This window comes from Lepisosteus oculatus, chromosome 19, assembly GCF_040954835.1.
Source record: "Lepisosteus oculatus isolate fLepOcu1 chromosome 19, fLepOcu1.hap2, whole genome shotgun sequence".
Lineage (NCBI taxonomy): Eukaryota > Metazoa > Chordata > Actinopteri > Semionotiformes > Lepisosteidae > Lepisosteus > Lepisosteus oculatus.
The window spans coordinates 409,988-421,387 of record NC_090714.1 but is presented as its reverse complement, the minus strand read 5'-3'; the positions used below and the strand labels follow the sequence as shown (position 1 = coordinate 421,387).

Below are 11,400 nucleotides of genomic sequence, written 5' to 3'. Positions count from 1 at the left end.
AGCCAATCATCCCGGACTTCCGTGTTCTTCCACGGAAATACCGCCCTCACATTGAGTGACTCGGCTTTGAACCAATCAGCCCCGAGATTTCGGCAGGAGGCAGAACGGATACGGCTCTCGTCCAATTACAATTTCAATTATGGGACTTTACTGAATTACGGTGGCCGGTGACACTTCTGAGAAATTTCCACTGGGCGGCGACAGAGATACACGAGTCCACGGAGGTGAGTCTCAAAGCGCTATCGGAAAGCCTTGTTATTTTTTTTTAATTTTTATTAAACATATAGAATTTACAAATACAAATACAACAAGAGGATCAGAGTCATATACAAGAGAAAAATAACGTAGCAGAAAAAAACATTTAACTATCAGAGGTAATTAAGTAATTATGTGATCAAATTGTATATTTTAAACGTATCATATTTTCTTTGCTTTAATATTTCTCAATTATTTATAAACTTTAGTTTCAACATGCATGCGTTCTCTGTAAAAAATAAAACTCAACACACAGTTTTTTACAAAAAAAAACGTTTTTCTTTTAACAACATTTCGAGTACCTCTGGCATTCATGAAAAAGATATACACAAAAGCAAATAACTAACTCTAAGACTGTCTAAACTATTTAGTTTTTCAAAGAACCAGAACTATAACAGTCCTTAACACTTCGGAAAGCCTTGTTATGCGGGAAGAGGAATCTTTGGTGCATTTATTTGTTAGGTGTAGGTTTATGAAGCTGTTCTAGACGAAGATGAAAATATCGTTTGTATTTTTAAAAATTATTATACTTGCGCAACATAATTATTAACGGAATGGTGTGAGAGGAGACCATGTTTGAACAGTTTTAAACAGATGTAAAGACGTACTGTGTCTAGTTGTGAGAACGTTGAAGCATGGACGGAGCTTTTCTGCATTTACCTTATTTAATCTTTTTTTCCATAAAATGTACATGTATTATTTCATGTACCCTGACAATACGATTGCTACGTTACGTTTTCTTGTAGTTTTTGGTCTCATAAAAAATACAAAAGACGCGAGTCGATGACGTCAAAATGTTGTCGTCCACAGGGCTTATGGGTAATGTAGTCTCTAGTTCACTAGGCTGCCCTGCCCACGTGTTTCGCTGATTTGATTGAACATTAGAATGAATTATATTAATACAATTTCAGCGTATTTATCGTCTCTTGTATTTCTATGTCTCTCTTCTGTGTTCCCTTGTGTGTATGTTTTCTTTTATTCACGTGTCTGCAGCGCTGGTTTATCGGCCCGGCACATAAAGCAAACCCACTGTCCTCGTGTTTCTTTTAGCTCCCGTCTTGTTTGCAAACTTTTCTCCTGTGTTTATTTTACTTTGTCAATAAAACGTGGTTGCCGTGTCAACGGAGCTGTAAAAGTTGTTGAAACAGACGGCTTTTTTATCTAATCGGCGAGTCTCCGGTCGCGTCATGATCTGCATGTGGAGGTGAAAAGGTGAGAGACGCGGCGCAGCGGGTGGCAGCGCTGGGACCCTGGGCCTGTTTCTCTCTGGGAGCAACAGGAGGTGTGTGCGTGACTGCTCAGCTGCAGCAGGAGTCCAAGTGTGCGCAGATTTCTTGTTGGGGTTTGTTGTTTGAAGTTTCTGTTTGTACGGAGGAAGCGGTTGTGCCATCGCGTGGTCCGAGTTATAGCACGGGACGAGAGCTCCCGAAGAGCGCCTGCCTCCTGCCCGATTCGACGGCTAAAATCATCACAGAACGAGAGGAGCCAACAGGAATGCAAGTCTCTTCCGGTGAGGAGCCTCCGACACAGCCCCCAGTACTGGGTGTGCAGAAAGAATCCTGTTCTACAGTTTTGGTGTGAAATGGCCTCCAGTTCTTGTAACATGATGGGTTTCTCTGGACTGCAGTCCCAGTGCACTCCGCTTTGGATATGCGGTGGTGTTTTCTACAATGGAAAACCCTTTGTTTGTACAGAATGGAAATGGCAGTCTGCATGTTTTAATAATCTAATGTGATCGTGTACTACAGCTTAAACACTGAGCCAGGTGACGTTTGATTCTAAAAGATTTCTCTGTCATTTCAGCGGCGCCTTGTCTGCGGCAGCCCGGCAGCTCCTGCTCCCCTCCGGCCGAGACTCTTCCCTCTCCAGAGGTGGGTTAGTGCTCTCAGCTCATCTTCTCTCACACAGCTGCGGGGCAGAAACGCTACTTCCACTGGGCAGAGACCAGACGGGCAGTGGGAAGGGCAGCCCTGTGTTTGGGGATCAGGGCTGTCCCTGCTGAGGGATGCTTTCAGAGCCAAAGCAACTGGCGGGGTTATGAGCTTTGTGATCCAAATAAGACATAGAAAGACAGAGAATGAGAAAGAAATAGTGTTGCATGCATCTAATCAAAATAGACTCTTTCAGACAAAACAAATATTGAACAAAAACTTAGTTGCAACTCACACTGCACTACACTTTCTTCTAGGCTGACATGACCGATAGTTTGTGCTGTCTTCCTTTCAGTCTGCAGGGTGTGCATCTTTTTCCTCAGCTTCCTGCAGAAGGAATCGGTTTCTCCTGCCCTGGTTTCACTCCTTTATATCTCACAATCTTCTGCAGCTCCTGGAGGCTGACATTTTTGCTGTTTCTGAAAAATTGCTGACTGGCTCATCAGCACAATTGCCGATTCAAAATCCTTTACTCACATGTTGCCTTAGCCTCTGTATCACAGAGATGTGTGCTTTTCTGGGTTGGATAGATCGATAGTGTGCTTTTGCTCAGTTGCTCTGCTCAATGCGTGGTCTTTTAACTCCGGCTGGGTACGAGCACCTCACTCTCCACACGGCTTTCCAAGGCTCTGTCATCGTGTGTGAGGATATTGTGTAGCTCGTGAAACAGTTCCCCCATTTGAGCCCTGGATTTACTGGGTACTTGAATACCTGAGTCTTGCCGTCAGTCCTGATCACCTTGTTTTTGTTCTGCAAGGACAAGGCACCTCCCCAGCACTGAACACAAACTGATACTGGCGGGTTGATTGTGTTGTGGGAAAATGGGCTGTGGTGTGAGTTTGTGTCTGTGTGCCCTGTGGGGGTGAGGTGTCCCCTGCAGCGTGAACAAACATGCAGACTCCACACAGACAGCACCCCTGGAATCAAACCCAGGGCCCCGGTGCTATGAGGCAGCGATGCTAAGCACTGTGCCGCGGTGTTGCCCCCTTTGAAAATGTCTGACTTCTGTTTAATTTGAGGTCACAAGCTTGTAAATGGTCTCACAACGTTTGTCTCATCTCAGGTTTCTCTGACCAGTCCCAAGGACCTGTAGTCACTGACAGCTTCTGCAGTCTGACGGTTCATTTCAGTAGGCTGGAGGGATGGCGCAATTATCCTCAAATCAGTGAGTATTGTTTTGCTCTTGTAACATGAAACATCAAAGAGAAGTCAACAGACCATTCCGAGAAACTGTTCAGACTGGCCCGTGGTGATTTTCTGGGTCCTTTAGTAAGCTGACCGGGACTGTGTCATCGACACACTTTGTGAGAAGTCAGTCTATGTGTTTGCTCTTGTGATCATTCGTGAACGAATGTAAGAGAGTGTAAGAGAGGGAGAAGATTCAGCCCTGGGGTGATCCAGTTTTCTATTTAACAACCTCAAACTGCAGGAGAGAAATGCTTCATTTCTAAGATGGAAATATAATCAGAAAGTATAATTAGCCATTTGTGTATATCATGTCCAAAAATATGTTTTGTATATAAAAAGAATTTAGTAGAGACATTTGCTTAATAAGCCAGTAGAAGTAATGTTGTTGTGATGCTGGTGTGATGGTGCTCTCCAAAAAACTGATACAAATGGACAGAGAGACAAAGTGAGAAAGAAAATGTATAAATAACAGACATATCTGTAGAATACAATACAGTGCTATAAAGTACAGTACCCTAGAGTGAAGATGGAAATCATTCATTCTAGTGCAGAATTAAGGCGCTTCCAAATGGAAAGAAGTCACATCTGAAACACATGAGGGCACGTCTCCAAACTATATCTAAATGTCCCAACATGAAAGCTGTGCGTACCTTGTCTTTATTTGCCTGTATAATGTACCCCGGTGATCTGCAATGTACTCTTGTGTGCATTGAATAGCATTTTTACTATTGCAATATAAATGATAAAGAAGAGAAAACACAATAAGGTCGAATTAATCAACAACGTGAGGCGACTCGCCAGTAAAGTAACTCTCCGGCGACGTCTGGAGTTCAATAACTCTCTGCCCTGCAATACGGTTTTCCAGGAGTCTGCAGTGCTTGACGAGCAGAGAGCGGACCTATAGCGTCCTGGGCCGCGGCTCCACACCGATCTCAGCGACGGACCGGCTGTCGCGCTAATCACGCATCAGATCCGGATCCGTTGTAGTTAAGGGACGTCATAAGAGTGACGCAGGGCTTGTCCAATCACCGCCGTTGGCTGGAAAAAGGCGGGACTTCTTTTTAATTTGGGTGAGTGACACCGCTCCTAGCCAATCTCCGCGGACTTCCGTGTTCTTCCATGAAAATACCGCCCTCACGTTGAGTGACTCGGCTCAGAACCAATCAGCGCCAAGATTTCGGCAGGAGGCGGGACGGATACGGCTCTCGTCCAATTACAATTTCAATTCCGGGACTTTACTGATTTACGGCGGGCGGTGACACTTCCGAGAAATGTCCACTGGACGGCGACAGAGATATACGAGTCAATTTTTTTTACATTTTTTATTTATGCTTAACAAAAGAACAAAAATATCGTCAGGGGTACATACTACTACATCAATTCAAGTTATGAAAAAAGATGAAACATTAAATAAAAATAATGTCCGCACCGCTTTCATATTTTTGCATTTCGAAATCTGCAAGTCTGCAAATACCTCTTTACTTCCGTTTTAAAATGCTCAAACACAGGGTACCTCCCAGACCACTTCATTTTATGTATGTGATAACGTGCCAGTATAATAATTAAATATATTACAAATTAAATTTTTATATTGTTTTCACTGGGGCTGAAACTTAACATAATATATTTTTCAACAAAACAAATATCAATATTGGTCTCTTTTTTTAATATAATTCTGCAACTTAGTCCAGAACATTTTTACCCTGGGACATAACCAAAACAAATGCTGAATAATTTCAGGGCTATTTGTCATCTATATTAATTTTAAATCGTTGGGTAACAAGAGTTTTAACTGACTCTACAAGGTCCAACACCAAACAAATATTATTACATATACGTCTTCCTTTCATGAAACCTGATTGTGACTCATCAATAATTGAGTCAAGGCCTGTTTTCAGTCTCTCTGCACAAACAGAAGCAAGAATCTTTCCATCATTATTAATCAGAGTGATAGGCTGCCAATTATCTATCAACAAAAGATCTTTATCTGGTTTTGGAATTATGGTTATTAAGCCCTGAGTCATCGAGGTTGGTAAAACTCCCTTGTCAATTGATTCCTTAAACACCAGAAGAAGAAATTCAGCCAAATCATCTCGAAAGGTTTTATAAAATTCAGTGGTAAGGCCATCATTACCAGGAGATTTGTTAACCTTGAGTTTATTAATAACTTTCTTAATTTCAAAGATGGATATCTCTTTATCACAGATGGCTTTAAACCCTTCGTCTATAGTTTTAAAGTCTTCTTTTAATGAGTTCAGAAAATCACACATTTTATCTGTAGAACATGCCTTACTAGTATATAACTTACCAAAGAAATCTGATACATATCATGAAATTTCTACAGGATTTTGAGTTTCATAGCTATCTATATTAAGTTTACTAAGAGATGTATAATCTCCATTCTTTTATTCCAAATTATAGAAGTATTTTGAGTTTTTTTTCGCCTTCTTCCAACCATCGTCTCCTGGATCTAACAAAAGCTTCTTTTGCTTTTTCCATGTATAGTTCATCCAGTTCAGCTTGCAGTCCAAATAATTTACAAGCATCTGTTTGAGTAGTATTGCTGTCATCAGTAAGATCACAAATTGCCTTCATAACTTCCTCTTCCTTTATTTTATTAGAGCGTGCAGCTTCTTTACTTCTTTTTATAGCAATTCATCTGATCTTATACTTGATAAATTTCCAGTTTTGGCTATATGAATTTGTTAATTGAGCTCGCCTCCAATATGCTTGTATAATTTCCTTTATTTCCATTTTAAAGCTGTCATTTTCCAAAATCCTATTATTGAGTTTCCAATAAGTCTTAGGGACTTTATAATCCTCATTGTTACTCAAGTTAACAGAAGGATAAATTGCTTTATGGTCAGATAGTACTGATGGTTCAATAGAAACCTTGTTAATCTGTCCTTCTAATGCATTTGAACTCAACCAAAAATCTATTCTTGATTGTTTAGAGCTGTCCTTGTTACACCATGTGAACACCTTTAGTCCTGGATGTTTACATCTCGATATATCACTAATTCCTAAGCCTTGACATAACCTGTGCAACTCCATATCAGGAGGGGGAGATCTAGCAGGTACAGGGAATCTATCCAACTTGACATCAAAGACTGTGTGAAAATCACCCCCTAAAATAATGTCAAAATCCTGGAACTTGGCCTTCACCTTATTCACTACTTCTTCAACTTCAAGAAACAAGTCTCTGCTATATTGTTTATTATTAAAAGCATATATATTCCCCAGCAAAAACATTTTCCCATTAAGAGCCACTACAAGAATTATCCATCTGCCCAAATGATGAACTCTACTACTAATAATTTTACCTTTAAATGTACCCTTTAATATCGCAACCCCCGCAGAATGATTACTACCAAATGATAACCAGACATCACTCCCCCATTGACTCTTCCAAAACTTCAAATCCGAAGAACAAGCGTGCGTCTCTTGTAAAAAATAAAAATCTGCATTAAACCTCTTGCAGTACAAAAAAATAGCCTTTCGTTTTGTCAAATCACGAATACCCCTGACATTAATAGAACACAGCGATAACGACATATATAACCTTTAACAAGAAAAAACGTTTTGAATGAAAAACTGAGATAAATGTAACTCGAGGGGTCCTTATTCCCTATGAAATACAAATAGCACAGGAGAGAAAAAAAACAAGTTTACTTGTAAGAACTATGCCGATAATAACACACACACACATATATATAGTTGTTATAATTCAACAATCATATAAATAAAATATAAACTATTTATAAAAGATCGTTAGAATGTCAGAGTAAGTCCTATGTAAACAGTCTTTTCTTTATTCCAGTTTTATTCCGGCTTCACTTCCACACCATCAATGAAAGCCTTTCCACCCACGAAGTAGGCTCTGCGCCCTCTCTCCCTGGCGCCTATCACCCGGGGCCACAGCTGTCTGCGCGCCGGCGCGTCCAGCGCGCTCAGGTCCTCCGCGACCCGCAGCCGCTCCGACAGGAGAAACTCGCTGGTCTTCGCTCGCCTCCACAGCACGTCGCACGTAGATCTGCTGATGACCTGAATGATCTTGGTTCTCCCGCCCCAGCCTGTGGACAATGTCTACCTCTGTCTTAAATCGCTCCTTGAGCTCAGGAGCCACAGCCCCACAGATATTGATCACTGTGTCTTTAATGTCCTCCTCTGACTCCTCGGGAATGCCGTGTAGCCTCAGGTTCCATCTCCGGCGATACCTCTCCGCCTCGTTCAGCTTCTGCTCCAGCTCAGAAGCACCACGATGTTATTCTGCAATTCCAGCAGAGACGGCTCGTCTTTCATCCTCTTCATGAGGGGCTTTTCCGTGTGTCGGGCTCAATGTCGCAGTCGGAGTGCAGCAGCTGCTCCAGCTGCGGCTCTCCGGAGCTCCTCTCGCTGTCGAGGGCGTACGAGTGCTCGGCCTCGGGGGGCGCTCCGCCGCTCGCCCCTGCTGCAGGGCGCACCTGCCCTCCTGAAGGCCGCGGCATTTTCGAAACGTCCTTCTCTTTTCGCTTCATTCCACCAGTGCTTTTTTCAGAGATCGAATCCATCCTAAAATAACGGGTTTTTTTTCAGTAGCTCAATTCAGAACAAAGAACAAAAAATCTTATCAAAGTTTTAACTTTTTTGGGGGGTTAGAAATAAAATTAAAACTCTCCAAAAATTGACATAAAGTTAGTAAAAAATCATAGACATCCAAATCAAAGCAAATGTTCTCCTTTCACCAATAGTTGAAGGGAAAAAGACCCCAAATTTTTCAGCGCTTTTTTTAAAAAGAATTTTTTATTAAATGTGTAAAGAATTTACAAATACAATCAGAGGATCAAATTAGGTACAAGAGAACAAACATAAACAGAAAAATAAACGGTTAACCGCCAGAGGTAATACGTAAGTTATATGATTAAATTGTATTTTTTACATATATCATATGTTTTCCGTGCTTTATTATTTCTCACATTTTTAATAGAGTTTAAATAGTGTTTCAGCTCCACCTCAAAAGAACTAAAAGGGGGAGTATTATTAGACCATTTGGATTTATGGATGTGAAATTTACCAAGAATGATTAATAAATTGACTATAAATAAATGCTCTTTTTCCCAATTTTCTATTAAACAGTACAATAAAATATCAAAATCCTTCAATCTAAAAAACACTTTTAACTGCCTGCAAACAGAACTCTGTAAATCCGTCCAAAACAGCTTCACAAACCTACACCTCCCAAATAACTGCACCAAAGATTCCCTTTCAGCCCGACAAAAAACACACAGATCATCCTGCTCATGCTTAAATTTAAAGAGTACTAATTTCACAGGATAAAACTTATGAATGATTTTAAATGATATCTCTTTAACTTTATTTGTAATACAAAATCTATCATGAATTGTCCAAACTAACTTCTAGTTTATGTTTTCAAACATTGCATTCCAAAAAGACAAACAAGAAGGGATAAGATGGGGTTTACAGAGATTTCTAATATGAGTATTGTTACACTTCTTATCCTTTATTTCCACGCCATCCAAGAATAAATCAGTTGTAGGACCCACAACGAGGTCGGTCCTATTAACACTTTGATTTGCTTTTAATAAGCCCACTACACCTTCCGGAATGGCATCAAAAACTATTGCATATTCCTTAGGAGTAACGGGGAGCTGAAATCTCCAGGAATTCAGGATAAGTAAGCAATCTACCATCTTCATTCAACAGTTGAGCCACTAAATACATTTTGTTGTTAAACCAACTATGTAAAAATAAACTTTTATTTTTAAACTTAGTCTTTATTATTCCAAATATAATGTGTGTGGTGAGAAGTTGTGTTTGTATAATAAAGTCCAGTATAATGGTACTTGCTTATGAAAATGAGATAACTTAACTGGGATTTTCTTTATCTCAAAGTTACATTTTAACAAAAAGTCAAGATTCCCAACATTCTGAAAAATTATGTTTGGAATAAAATTCCAAAGACTATTTTTATTATTAATAAATTTCCTAATCCAATTTATTTTAAAAGTTCTATTTGACATATAAAAGTCTATAACATTCAAGCCACCTTGGTTTTTTGGTTTACTGAGAAGGTGTTTCCTAATATAATGAGGTTTATTCTTTCAAATAAAGTTGTATAATAGTTTGTCAAACTCCTCAATTAGATGCGAAGGAACATTCAGTGAAAGCGAGGCGTACACAAAGCGAGATATACCCTCTGCTTTCGACACTAGAACCCGACCTGCCAACGATAGGTCCCTCATTAACCAAGACTGAAATCTGTTTTTAGTTTTATCTAAAATAGGCGTAAAATTCAATTTACATCTTTCATCTTGGTCTTTACAGACTATAATACCCAAATAACGAACCACTTTCTTCACAGGTATATTCACTATTGCATCCAAATTAGAATCCTTCAGAGAAAACAGTTCACACTTGTCAATATTCAGAGACAATCCTGAGACTGATGAGAACACATTTAAAACCTCATTTGCTTTAGAGACCTCTTTACTATTCTTAAGAAAAATAGTAGTATCGTCTGCTAGTTGACAAATCTTAATTTCCCTTCCCAAGATACTAATGCCTTCCGTAATGCTATTATTAATATGAAGAGTCAAAGTCTGAGTTACTAATAAAAAGAGAAAAGGAGATGTTGGACATCCCTGCCTAATACCTCTGCCAATTTCAAATCTCGGAGATGTACCATTATGTAATCTGACTGAGCTATTACACCCATTATAAAGAGTCTTAACAACATTCTGAAAATATTCACCAAAACCAAAAAATTCTAAACACTTAAAAAATGTATGCTCTACTGTATCAAAAGCTTTATAAAAGTCCACAAATAAGATATAACTATCATCTTGTATAAGATCACTGTAATCTATCAGATCCAGAATTAAACAGATATTATTGCAAATATGCCTGCCTTTCATAAAACCAGATTGTGTCTCATCAATAATCTGATCCAACCCTTTCTCTAATCTATTCGCATTTATCAAAGCTAATAATTTTGCATCATTATTCAACAAAATTATGGGTCTCCAATTTTCTAATATTAGCTTATCTTGTCAGGTTTGGGAATAAGTGAAATCAATCCCTGTTTCAGAAAAGGTGGCATTTCTTTTTTTTGTATAGCTTCTTCAAAAACACCAAATAAAAAATCAATTAACAAATCTTGAAAAAAATTATAAAATTAAACAGTAATTCCCAGGGGATTTATTGTCTTTTAATTTATCAATGTTTATCTTTATTTTGTTCGTAGTCATTTGTTGATCACATTGTATATGGAATTCCCTTATCTATAAATCTAGCGTCTGTCCTTATGGAATGCAAAAATACATCCATATCCGTCCTGTTCTGTCTTGCTGAGTATAAAGTTTTGTAAAAATCCGTAACATATAAAGCTATATCTTTGGGATTATCTGTAATACTGCCATTAATTTTTAACTTGTCAATCAATTTATATTCTAAATTTCTTTTTTCTAAATTATAAAAATATTTAGTATTTTTTCCCCTTCTTCCATCCACCTTCTTCTTGATTGTATAAATGCACCTTTAGCTTTTTCTTCATAAATCTGATCTAATTGCAATTGCAAAAGATTCAATTTTTCTTTTTCTTCCTGACTGTAATCAGTAATCTGAGTTAATTCGATTTTAACTTTAATAATATCTTTTTAATTGACTTAATTATTATACGTGCACGTTTATATATATATGAAGTGAAATTATCTGGGAAGAGTCATGTTAGAACATATTAAATAGATGTAAAAGTGTATTTACAGACTATATCAGCCCTTATCTTTATCAACCTGGTTTAATTTTTTTTCAGATGTGTACATATATTATACTATGTACCCCTGATTACATTATTGATTTGCTATATATACTCTTGTTTTGTATCGTATCTATTTGTATTGCTACAATACAAAAGTTAAAAAAGAACTGCACTTCCGAGAAATGTCCACTGGGCGGCGACAAAGATACACGAGTCTATGGCGGCGAAACTTAAAGCGCCTCCGTACAGACCCTTGCTGTGCAGATTGAA

At 38.6% G+C, this 11,400-nt stretch overlaps 1 long non-coding RNA gene across 2 annotated transcripts; it reads left to right on the top strand.

The window, feature by feature from the left end:
• Positions 1 to 482: 482 nt before the first annotated feature.
• Positions 483 to 9,288, top strand: LOC138224289 (uncharacterized). Of its 2 annotated transcripts, XR_011182725.1 has the most exons (4): positions 483 to 2,126; positions 3,250 to 3,351; positions 4,240 to 4,444; positions 7,195 to 9,288. It is a non-coding gene; the product is annotated as an uncharacterized lncRNA (long non-coding RNA). The 2 variants fall into 2 exon arrangements; XR_011182724.1 differs by lacking the exon at positions 7,195 to 9,288 and having other exon boundaries at positions 4,240 to 4,957.
• Positions 9,289 to 11,400: the final 2,112 nt, after the last annotated feature.